Raw genomic sequence first — 12991 nt, forward strand, 5'->3', positions numbered from 1 at the left:
ATGTGACATCATTTTCCATTTGTGTGTTGAGATGTGAAATAGTATGAATTCCATCCATAGACAACAGCCAAGTCCCTGGTCAGCCTCACTGATATGTAACTGTGTCCCAGTGGAACATTAACCCTCTGATTGGGTCTTGGCCTATTTGGAAATGGGAAAACCAGAGCTTTAAAAATTATTCACAGTGATGGTAGTGGGTGTTGTAGAGAAAATCTTCAATACACTAGCTTATTGCATTTAGGTCTTGCATTTACTCTTAGGCTTAAAGATATCACCTAGCCCCCTCTTCCTGACTAACCCTGGAAGACTCCCCATGAATCCTTCTCCCTATTCATGAGTCCAGGCTGGGAGAAGCTGCCATCAATGCCTTTGCTCATGGCTTTAACTTCATCCACTAATCTGTGATTCTGCTTTAGCATATCTTATGGTGAAACTTGTAGTATGAAGGTGACATTTACAGAAAGAGAGGGAAGCAAGAAATCCTCTTTCCTTGTTAACCTTTTTACTGCTCACTTCCCTTTGTCTCCTGCTCCCACTCCATATCCAATCTTATGAAATCCTTGATTCATATGGCCCATCTCACCCCCAGGGAGATAAGTCTGTAGCTCACAGCACTTTTCCAGTGATTTTCTTTCCCCAAATATGCACAGTACTTTCTTTTCATTCAAAAAATGGTCTATTTATTGATATGTAGTCAAATTTTGTGTTCTATAGAAGTGAAATAAACATGGATGTTTACATATCTCATTATTGGTGTTATGACTAGTTTTTATCTTCTCATTTTGGATTCCTTCCACAAATTCATAATACATTTATTAAGTAGAAAAACATATAATATTTCTATAGGCATATTCCTGAACACTTTTCTGCATTTTCATGGTGATGCAAATTTGTGAAGGTTATAATTTGAAATGACTTATCAAGGCCCATCTTACCCCCAGGGAGATAAGTTGATGGTTTATAGCATGTTTTCTGTGGTTTTCTCATCCCAAACACACAGAGTGCTTTTTTTAAATTAAAAAATGACCTATTTATTGATATATAATCAAACTTTGTGTTGATTGATAGTGGAGATCCATTTATCTCAAAGCCTGTGGACTCTGCTTTGTATCTCAGGGAAAATATTAAGTAGAAAGTAGCTTGAGGATATGAGATCGAACTATTTAGATAGTATAGTCTTCTGCACAAATCAATATTTAAAATTATCCCTGATAACTATTTTCCTGGAAGAAAAAGAAGTCATGAAAATGCATTAACACTTTCAGACCCAGATAACCTATCAGACCAGAGGAAGATGGAAGTTTTTCCTAAAGAGGGAATGTTTGTTTCCCCCCTTTAGACTGGGAGTTCTTTGGGGCCAGGAACTGTCTTTGTGTTATGTGTAAGTGAAAAAACATGAATGCAGGCACTATATAATGCAAACTATTCTTTTATTATAATAGTTCAGTTGATATTAAATTGGCATATAATTGTTGTTATAACACAAATGGTTGATTTAAAACTATCTCAGTTGATTTAAGTGGATAATGTTCAGAAAACATAAATGACATATTCTTCAGGTTCCTAGCTTCCATATTGTATAGTAATAATTTCTGACATTTACATAGCGCTTGTTCAGAATACCTTATAGACATTATCTCATTTGATCTTCCCAATAACTCTGTTGAGATTGGTATTTTAAAATTCATTTGATGAGTGAAGAAACAGATTCAGAGAAGTTAAAAGATTTGTTACTAGGGTCACACAATTAATAAGAGTCTTGCTGACTCTAACTTAAGTGCTCTGCCTTCTGTGTCATGTTGCTGCTTCTTTTTTTTTTACATGTATATACAATTTTTAATAATCATTTTCTGACATATTACATGACATCTTGGGGTTATGGAGAGGGGCTGGAGGGAAGGAGAGACTTTGGATCACAAAATGTCAGAAAATTATTAAAAAGATGTGATATAGGATTGTAATGGAATACTGTTGTACAATGAAAATTTGTGAAATGATGAAAAAGACAAAAAAATCTGGAAAAATTTATATGAAATGATGCAAAGTGAAGCAAGTAGAACCAGAATACCCTTGTATATGGTAAAAGCAATAAAGTACAATGATTAATTAAAAATGACTTAAGCTCTGTCAATAATGCAAAGGTCCAAGACAACCCCAACAGATTAATGTTGAAAAAGGATATCTACCACTATAGAAGGAACTGACAGACTCTGAATGCAGATTGAAACCTACCACTCTTCACTCTATTTCCTCCTTGAAATTTTCTCTTGTGTAAGCAATATGATTTTGTTTTACATAATGAACATGGAAATGTGTATTGTACAATCATATATCACAACTTCTCTGCCATTCCCCAAATGATGGACAATATCTCAGTTTTCAGATCTTTGCCACTATAAAAAAAGTTGCTATAAATATTTTTGCACAAGTAGGTCCTTTTCCCCTATTTTTGATCTCTTTGGGATACAGACCTAGTAGTAGTATTGCTAGGTCAAAGAGTATGCAAAAGTTGATGACCCTTTGGGCATGTTTCCAAATTGCTCTCCATAATGGTTGTATCAGTTCATAGCTCCACCAACAGTGTATTAGTGTCCTGACTTTCCCACATCCCTTCCAACATTTATCATTTTCTTTTTTGTTATATTAGCTAGTCTGATAGGAATGAGGAGGTACTTCAGAGAGGTTTTAACTGCATATCTCTAATGAATAGTGATTTGGGTCATTTTTCCATATAAGACAGTTTTAATTTTTTCATCTGAGAATTTTTTGTTCATGTTCTTTGGCCACTTGTCAATATTGAGGCCTTTGTTAGAAGCATTTGTATAAAATTTTACCACCAGATTTTTTTGTTTCTCTTCTAAGGAACGTTTCTTGTCATTTGTAGATAGTGCCAAGTCAGAAGAGGAACAATAGTTAGTTCCTCCAGGATCTAGTTCCAATGAGACCATGTTTCTGATAGATAAACTAATGTGTTGCCAACTAAGTGGCTGATATTGGAATTTATGTGTACCCTCACTGCCCTTACTATATATCGAATGTAGCTCTATGGGAGCATCTAAGCCAAGTGGGAGCTTAGAAGACCCTGCCTGTGATTATGATGACAAGAAGATATAATTAAAAAAAAACAACTAGGCTTTGGAGATTCAAGTTTGAGTTATATAAAATAAAACTCTCTCAATTTTTTATTCCTGGTCTCACTTCCTGGCTTTAAATCTGTGTGGTGAAAAGCAGAATGACGAACTAAGACTAAACAAATGACAGAATTACAAGATAGGAAATCATTGAGAAGCTATGAATATGGCAGAAAAAGGTCTAGAGTCTGCTGATGGAAAATGAGCAATGTGACTTTCTAGTGTAAAAATCTAGTACCTTATTGGAGAGTAAATATAGAAACAAAAGCATAAAGCCAGTCATTCTTATATGTAAGTAGAATAGCCATCTTCATACTTTTAGTGTGAAATTCTATTAATGCTAACTCATATATATATATATATTTTCAATAGATAATACTATGGTAATAATCATGGCAAAACAGTAAATGTTATGTATCTATAATCAATATCATATCATATTTAAACCAAACTTCTGGCAAGAAGACTGAGTAAGTAAAAATAAGAGTTTTCAAATATGTGAAAAATCTATCATGTTTTCATAGAGACAAAAATATTCTAGGAGCACTTTTTGAAATAACAAACACTTAGAAACAAAGTGGATATTCATAGGTTGAGGATATTCATACTCAAAAAATTGTAGTGTATGAATGTATTGGTATATTATGGTACTGTAAGAAATGATGAATGTGATGAATACTTAGAAGCATAGAAAAATCTACATTAATTGATGCAGAGTAAAATGAGCAAATCCATGGGAAAAATGTATACACAATGATTGCAACTCAACCACCATACTACCATATCTAGTACTCTACAAAGTCATAAAATAGTGTTATAGAATCTAAGTTGGAAGGACTCATTTTTAAGGTACAAATATTGTAACAAGAAAAATTTTAGCATAGTATCCAGAACATGGTAGGCACTTAATGAATGCTTATTGACTCTAGTTAAATGAAAAGAACCACACACAAACCCAACAAGTGAATGCTGCAAAATTACAAAGAATAAGCATGGATTAAAATAAAAGAGAAGAGAAAATGTCCCCATTCCACCCCTTTCTAGAAGCAGGAAGTCCAGAAGTATAGTTTTTTCCTAAGTTTTTAGCCTTTAAAAAAATCCCTTACCTTCCATCTTAGAATCAATAATATGCTATACATACATAATATTCCAACATTGGTTCTAAGGTAGAAGAGTAGTAAGGGCTATGCAATGAGAGTTATATGATTTGCCCCAGGTCACATGGCTAGGAAGTGTCTGAGATAAAATTTGAACCCAGGACCTCCCACCTCTAGGCCTGGCTTTTAATCCACTGAGCCCCCTAGCTGCTCCCTTTAGACTTTTTTGGTGTATTGATCAGATACATTGATTTCCTTCCTATTCATTTTGATTTTTTTCTTTGAAAATGATATTCAGTATATGAATAGCTCTCTGAGAGGGGAAAGAAGAAGGATAATGGAGGAAATTTTGATAATATGAAAAAAGTCAATAAAAAATTTTTTTAAAAGTCTCTTCTATGAGAGACAATCTGTATGGCCCATGAAATAAAACTGAAAAAAAAAACCCAACAATGATTAAAGGAAGAAAATATGAAGCACCTATTATATGTTAGGTGCTTTACAAAAAATCCTTAACACAGTCCTTTGAGGCTGTTGTGATTATTTTAGACATATCAACTGACTTTCTCTGAGTTTTAGAGCTAGTAAATAGCTGCGGCTAGATAAAAACTCAGGTCTTCCTGACTCTAGGTCTGGGGTGAAAAAACTGTTTCTTATATCTCACCTAAATTTCTCAGGGTATAGCATAAATCTGTCTCCTCACCATGCCAATGAACTGTCTAAAAACCACAAGAGATAAACGGTTATTCAAACCTGGAAGGGGATGCCTTATGAAGCGAGAACAACTTCATTAGAGGTGGCAAAGCAATGCGCAGATGGCTACTTTTTATGAATATTGTAGGGAATATTTTTACATTAAAAATGAGTCCTTCCAACTTAGATTCTATAACAGTATTTTATGACTTTGTAGAGTACTAGATATGGTAGTATGGTGGTTGAGTTGAGTCTAGAATTCAGGTTAGTTCTCTTTCTACATCACACAGCATTGTTCCAGTTTAGCAATTAGTGGGAAGACCCTTATTAAGATTCTGAGCATTAGATTGGGCCCTACAACTAAAGAAGGACATAAAGAGTCTGGAGAGGGGTTTGTGCAAATTCTATAAAAGTGATTAAAGATTTGAAAAAGAGAACTTTTGCAGAAGGGTTAAAGGAACTGTGATCATTTAGGTCTGGAGAAGAAGAAGGAAAGGTTGACTTGATAATAGTCTGCAGGCATACAAAAGAGAGAGAAAAGGGACCGGTTGCTCTGTTTCTACAGAAAAAAAGAGACAGGTTTATGTTGTAGCCTAAAAGATTTATATATAGATATAAGGAACTATTTTTTTCTCCCTGTTCACCATTAAATATTAGCAGGTATTTCCCCCCCTTACTTTAGAGATGGGTTAAAAATAAGAAAAGAAAAGAAAATTTCCTTGCTGGTATTTAAAGGTAGAGTAGAAAGTAATCTCTATGGGATTAGTGTTAAGGCAGCAGGCTGGCCTTGATGACTATTAAAGGTCTTTTCTGACCTTATGAAGACTGGAATTATTTGAGTATTTGTTACTCTCTCCTAAATAAGGAACTTCAAAGCTAAGGGCATTAGGAGAGATAGATAGGAGGAGGAAGGAAGTCATGGGAAAGCTGACAGCTCAGAATAACCCAACTTTAAAAATATTGCCGGTGTTTGATTTGGCTTAATTTTAGGAAAAGAGAAAGGCTGGCTAAAAAATGATATCAAAAAGCACAGGTAAGAGGGGAGGGGCAGTTTTTCAAATTCGACATATCTTTCAGTTTATTTTTATGAATAATAATAGTAAATCATATTTATGCAGTGTCTTAAGGGTTATAAAGTACTTCATGTGCATTTTCTCATTTGTGCCTCATAACCATCTTAGAGATAGGCCCTCTGAATACTGTCCCCATTTACTGATGAGGAAATTGAGACCTAGAGTGACTGTCATACTATAATCACTAATCCTGTGTGATTCCATAAGAAAAGTTCATACTCCTATGGTCTTTCTCAGCCTACTGAAAGACCTGTGGTTCTCCAGATAGATTTAGTGAGAACATATATGATATTTTAAGACTTATAAAGCAATTAATATTATTTTATAGGAGGCAGCTAGGTAACTCATGGCTAAAGTGCTGGGCCTTCAATCAGGAAGACCTTGATTTGATCTTACATACTTCTTAGTTGTGTGACCCTGGATAAATAATTTAACCTCTGATAAAGGATGCATTGGAGAAGGAAATGGCAAACCACTCAAGCACCTTGTCAAGAAAACCCCATGGAAAACTATGGTCTATGGGATTACGAAGAGTCCAACACAACTGAATGACATGTTCTCTCATTTGGTTCTCATAGCAACCTAGGTTCTAATTCACTTGTTTTTCAATTATTTCAGTCACGCCTGATTCTCTTTGTGACTCCATTTGGGATTTTCTTGATAAAGATACTGGAATGGTTTGCTCCATTTTACAGGTGGAGCTCATTTTACAGATGAGGAAACTGAGGCAAACAGGATTCAGTGATTTTCCTGGGGTGTCTGCGTGTCTGAGCTAGTGTCTGAGACTGGATTTGAACTTCCATCTGAGTCTAATATGGCGCTACTTAGCTGCCTAAGAAACAAAATAGAATCCTTGCTGCTTTCATCCTCTAGTCTGCTCTCCCCTACAGCTCATACTTTACCAGGACAATTGAAGACTTCTACAATAATAACTCTACCTTACCTTTCTACCCACATTTCCCATTGGATCTTTCCATGAATTCTTAGCTCTGACTACAAGTTATGCTCCCAGAACACTCCTTGCATACATTTCTCCTCTAGGCTTTTGATGATGCTGTTTCCCCCACACTGAAAGTCTTTGCTTCTACAAGTATCTTTCTCCTCTGATTTTCTATGAAATATGGTCTATAGCACTCAGCCTGTATGGTGTGCTAGTTAGTATATTGCTAATTTTTTATGTATATTTCACATTTTTATATCATTAATTTTTAATGTGTGTTTTATGTCCCTCATGAGAGTGTAAATCTTTGAGAGCAAGGATCATGTCTTATATTCCTTTTTTTTGTACTTCTGAGAGTACCCAAGGACTCCCTGGTCTCACAGGCGTCCCACAGCGACTTGTACTCTTGGTGGCAGGGGGGAGAAGCCAGAGTGATCAGACTTGCCATTTCATTTGGTATAGAGAACTCCTGGTGAAGAAATGCCCTCTACCGAAGCAGAACAGCAACTGTGCCTATAGCTTTTTTTCTGCGAGTTTTTTGAGGCACCAAGAGTTGAATGATTTGCCAAGACAAGGATGACTAGCAATTGTCTGAGCCTGAGTCTGAGCAAAGGTCTTCCTTCTGAGCAAAGGCAGACTTCTCCATTGTGCCTTACTGCCTTGTCTCCTGGTGCATAGAATGTACTAAAAAATCATTGGCCAATTGGTTGATTAATTTTGCTAGAGGAAAAATGGAATTCACAATCTGAGTTGGGAGAAACTGTACAGTGCATCTAGGTCAAGCTCTGAGAGACTGGCATCGCCTCAACAGTGCATGTTCAGCCTTCTTTTAAAGATCGTGACAGAGGTTAAACCCTCTCACTAGCCATCTGAAGGCAGTTCATTCTACTTTAGGTAATGTGAATATTTGAGGTTTCTTCTTGTATTGAATTTAAATCCTCCTCTATGATTTTACCTCTTGCTATCAGTTTTGCAGTCTGGAGACAAGTGAGATAAGGGGCACAGAAGACAGACACTGGACCTAGACAGGGAAACCTGAGTTCAAATCCAGACTCAGACACTTGCTAGCTCTATAACCTTGGGCAAGTCACTACTGTTTCATCTCTATAAAATAAAATACTGTTTCATCATCTGCAAAAATGGAGAGAATAAAAGCACCTGCCTCCTAGGTTGATTATAAGGATAAAATGAGATCATATTTGTAAAGGCATTTTATAAACTATAGAAATATTAACTGTTATTATTAATGAATCTGTTTTTTCTTCTGTTTGATAGCCCTTTAAGGACTTGAAACCAGTAATCATGACTCAATTAGTTTTTATTTCATGTTTACTATTAAGACTCAGTTTCTTTATTTCTCCATGTTGGAGTTTTGCTCATTATTCTTGTTAACATTCCTCTGAATATCCTTTCATTTGTCAATGTCCTTCTGCAAACATGGCACCCAGAAGTGAACCCAGATGTTGTCTGATCAGGGCCATTGAGAATATTAGTCCTACCAGGTCATTTGGTACCAAGAACATTAGAAATCATCCCTCTCTCACAGCTTTGAACTTGGATTTAGTATTCTGACTCATTTATCCATTTTGTGTGACTTTAATGCTCCTCCTGGCTGGTTGGTGGCATTGGTGTGCTCAATTCTTTCAACTATGACTGACTTCACAGTTATCTATTTTGCCACCGTAGAAAATGTAAGGAGATATGTGGTTGTTTTTCTGGGTGCCTCCTAGGCAGGTTCATGGCTAATCAGTATCCTGCAGTACATCCTGTTACTCCTCAGTCCTGGTTGTGGTTCTCTGTTCTGGCCTCTTTTGCTGAAAGGGAAGCCTGTGAGGCCAGATATCACTATATAAATAGCTCTACTCTACTAATACTGGTTTTTATGGGTTACAAAAAATATTCCACTGTTGGAGAACTTCAGATGTTTTTCTGTTTGAATAAGTGTGTAGACGTGCCCAGGCGCACACACACACACACACACATACAAAGATAATATTTGAAAAGTAACATTATTGGCAGTATATTGTTGTGTGCAGATGCAAAGCATGGAATCCCCCCTGGAGAACTTTGGGTGAGGCTCTCCCTGTACCTTTGCAGGGATTCCATGCTTTGCATCTGCACACAACAATATACACATCAATGTATATAGTAACTATAAGTAAATACAAATATATACATAGTATATATTTCATTATTGTTCAGCTGTTTCAGTCATGACCTATTTCATATGACTTCATTTGGGGTGTTCTTGGGAAAGATATTGGAGTACTTTGCCATTTCCTTCTCCAAATAATTTTATTTTATTTTATAACTCTTACCTTCTGTCTTAGAATCAATAAGAAGAATTGGTTCCAAGGGAGAAGAGCAGTAAGGGGTAGACAATAGGGGGCGGGGAGGGTTAAGTGATTTGCCCAGGACCACACAGCTAGGAAGTGTCTGAGACCAGATTTGAACCCAGAACCTCCCATCTCTAAATCTGGCTCTCAATCCACTGAGCTACCTACCTGCCCCCCAGCTCATTTTACAGATGAGGAAATAGACAAACAGGGTTAAGTGACTTGCCCAGGATCACATAGCTAGTAAGCATTTGAAATTGCATTTCACACTTAGCTGCCCATTTTGTGTGTGTATGTGTGCCCATGTGCATGAGAATAGTATATAGACTGTAGTATATTAGTATATTGTACATATAGTTTCTATACTATATAGAGTTGCTATTTTCATTGTCTGTTTTGGGAATAAGCTAAGAACATAAACAAGTGACAATTTATATAAAAATGAATGTCACTCAATAAGAGTGGGTGATAGAGAAATAGAGAAATTATGTTTGGAATTTAGTATCAAACAGTTCATATAGGACACCAAGAAATTCTCATATGTATTGAATGTCACTTCCAGATTTTATGTTCTCTAATTTCATGTTTTGGAGACACTAATTGTTAAAGCAGAACCTAGTTCAAATGAAGGCTAGAGCAGGGAAAAAAGGAATGCCAAGGTTAGGCATGCTGATCACCATGAGACAAATTAAATAACTGAGATGTAGGCTGGGGTTTGGACAAACCAACTGGTGGGACTGTCCTCTCTGGGATCTTTGATCCCTTATGCAAAAGTTAGAGACCAAAGCAGGACCTACATTTATGATTCATCTAGGCAAAGGGATTGGAGTACTCCTTCGAGTTTGTGTCACAGATCATATATACTCTGAAATGAGACAGCATGAATAAAACTCGAAACAATTTGTGAACTTATTCCTTGTGGGATGCAGCTCCATTTAAAATTAGTCCTGAAAATGACAACTTTTCCTTCATGATTTCACAGATGGAAGGCTCATTCTTAAATGAGATTTTGGGTAATATGTTTTTTTTAATAAAAAGGATTTCCTCTTGTTCAAGAAACTTCAAATACTGAAGCTCTTAAGCATGGTTTCTTAATGTGATTGTGACATTGTTGGTCAGGCATAGGCTGTGTGTGCACTATGGGGCAACTATGGAGTTTGAAATGCAGGGATATCTAAATTAGTTGCTAGCTGTTGCATGAACCAATTTTTTTTTCCATTGCAAACATATTTGTGGTTTCCTTTCTTCTCTCCTTTCAGAATATAGTGCTCTAAACAATGGAACCCTTTAAGCATTTTATGAAGGTCAATGTGAATTATTTTCATAACTAAAAAGAATCCTTCTATAATGTTGGGTTGTTCACATTAAAAATAATCCTTCAATATTTCAGAAGGTTCATGATTTTATCTGTGTGGATTCTTCCCCTTTAGAACTTTTTTTGTTTCAATGGGTACCCTAACAATCCCTAGATTCCTGCAAAATTTAGCTTAAATGCCATTTTTTAATATGAAGCCTTTTTATACATGAGGTCTTCACTAGCTCCTTTAGATACTAGGACCTTCCCCCCAAAATTATCTTGTGTTCACCCTAATGATATCTATGTCCCTGTATTGTTGTGATGATTAAGTGGGATAATCTTTGTAAATCACTTAGGACAGTGCCTGGTACATAGTAGGTGCTTAATTAATGTTTGTTTACCTTCTTTTTATGTATATTTTCTATATATGTCTATATGTTGCTGTTGTTTTTTTCTGATAGGAATTAAGTTCTTTGAGGAGAGGGACTATTTCATTTTTGTCTTTGTATCCCTAGCACCAATCACAGTGCTTGGCACATAGTAGGAACTTAATAAATTCTTCTTGATTAAATGATCAATTAGAAGTTTCCATGACCAATATATATGATACTCGGCAACTTTCCATTGATGAACTATTTTGGACTTGGTGTAAGGATTAAAAATGAAAGGTTGGACTAAATTTATGAGAAATGTTGTCTTTGTAATTATTACTCAAGTCAGAATGATTTTTTAGCAATTTATTTATAAAATAGAGGGAAAGAGTGAAAGTAAGGAAATCAGAGAGAGAAGATAATTATTCTGTCCCAGTCCAAACCAGGCAGGGCTTTGGAGGCCCCAGCAAAGGGGGCACAGAGGTAAATTACACAAGGGTTTTAGCCATAAGGCTTCCTCCAAAATGAAGGACCTCTCCGGAAACTAGTATCTCTCAGAAAAGCTAGGAAAAGGAGTCAGTCTTTTTCACTCACTGAAGTGGTAGTTCTAAGGGAAAAATCGAAGAGCAGTCTGAGGTACCAAGCCAGAGCTCCTTCAAGTTCAAGGTGAGGGCAAAAGACCCCATCATAGGAAGTTCTTGCCACTTTTAAAGACCATTCTTTTCATCACTTCCTGTGCTTCCTTCCACTTTACATGGACCAATTACAGTTAAAGTTTTGCTAAGGACTGTCCAGGGGCCAGTCAGTCAATTCTGATTTGTCACCCACCATTGCACATGTGGGTCACATACCTCCCAAAATTAAGGATAAGTGGAGTGTATATGCTTCTGGTGATTAAATCTAAAAATGGGCAGGGGAGAGTTAATCTCATCTTCAAATTAGCAAGATTAGACCTTTAATTACAGATAAAGAATTCAGTGTTGTGCATATACTTAAATTCTTTCCTGACTCATAGCACCTGTCAGAGATTTAATTTCACTGACCTTCAAAAACTTAGGGTTAGTCATTCCAAAATGAGGTATTAGAATAAGATTTAAATGAAGAAATGAAAATAGTAATTTGTAAAGTGCTTTGGCATTCCTAGATCAGAGAAACCCAGACAACATATTAGTAATAATAATAATTACTAGTGTTTAAATTTTATAGTGTTTTATTTTAATTATCTTATTTGTGTCAAAGAGGAAAGAAACATAATTCGAGAAAGTAAGATGAAAAGAAAGACTAGAAATAACAGAGAAAACATCAGATGGCAAAGAAAAGAGAAAGACCAAAAAATAGCTCTTTTCTTAAAAAAAATCACCATATTTATTTCATAAACATTTATAACCTCTCCATCCCAACTTCTATTCCAATTGAACAATTAAAAAAAAATTCCTTAAACCAAACACACAGAGTCTGACAAAGCAAATACTCACACTGGCCAGGTTTAGAAATCAATGTTTCAAGCTGGATATTATAAGTGCATTACCTGTTTGGTGGGAGGTTAAAGTGTTATGATTTGGCTTTAGTCCTCTAGATTAGGCTTTTCATTGCCTTAATCAGAATTCTAAAAATTTTTGAAGTCATTTTCTCTGTAATAATTTTGTCACTGTATAAATTATTTTTCTGTTTCTCCTCACTTCACTCTCTATCATTTTAGAGGTTTTCCCATTTCCTTCTGAAATTGTCCATTTCATCATTTCTCATGTTTAACTGATATCTTTTTACATTCACATACCAGAATTTGTTTAAATACTCCCCAGCAGGTGAGAACTCTTTTAATTATCAATTTTGAGACTACAACTCCCAGGGCTCCCTGCTACATCTTCCTCCAACATCTCCCACCTCCTTTGTGGGAGTTGTTGGAGAAAGGATAAGAGAGAAGTTTTTGGCACTTTTTTGATCTCTCTCTGGAGCCCTGAAGCTGGCTGAGGCTCTCTACCATAGTCTCTCTCTCTCTCTCTCTCTCTCTCTCTCTCTCTCTCTCTCTCTCTCTCTCTCTCTCTCTCTCTGC

This window comes from Gracilinanus agilis, chromosome 2 (genome assembly GCF_016433145.1).
Source record: "Gracilinanus agilis isolate LMUSP501 chromosome 2, AgileGrace, whole genome shotgun sequence".
Taxonomy (NCBI): Eukaryota; Metazoa; Chordata; class Mammalia; order Didelphimorphia; family Didelphidae; genus Gracilinanus; species Gracilinanus agilis.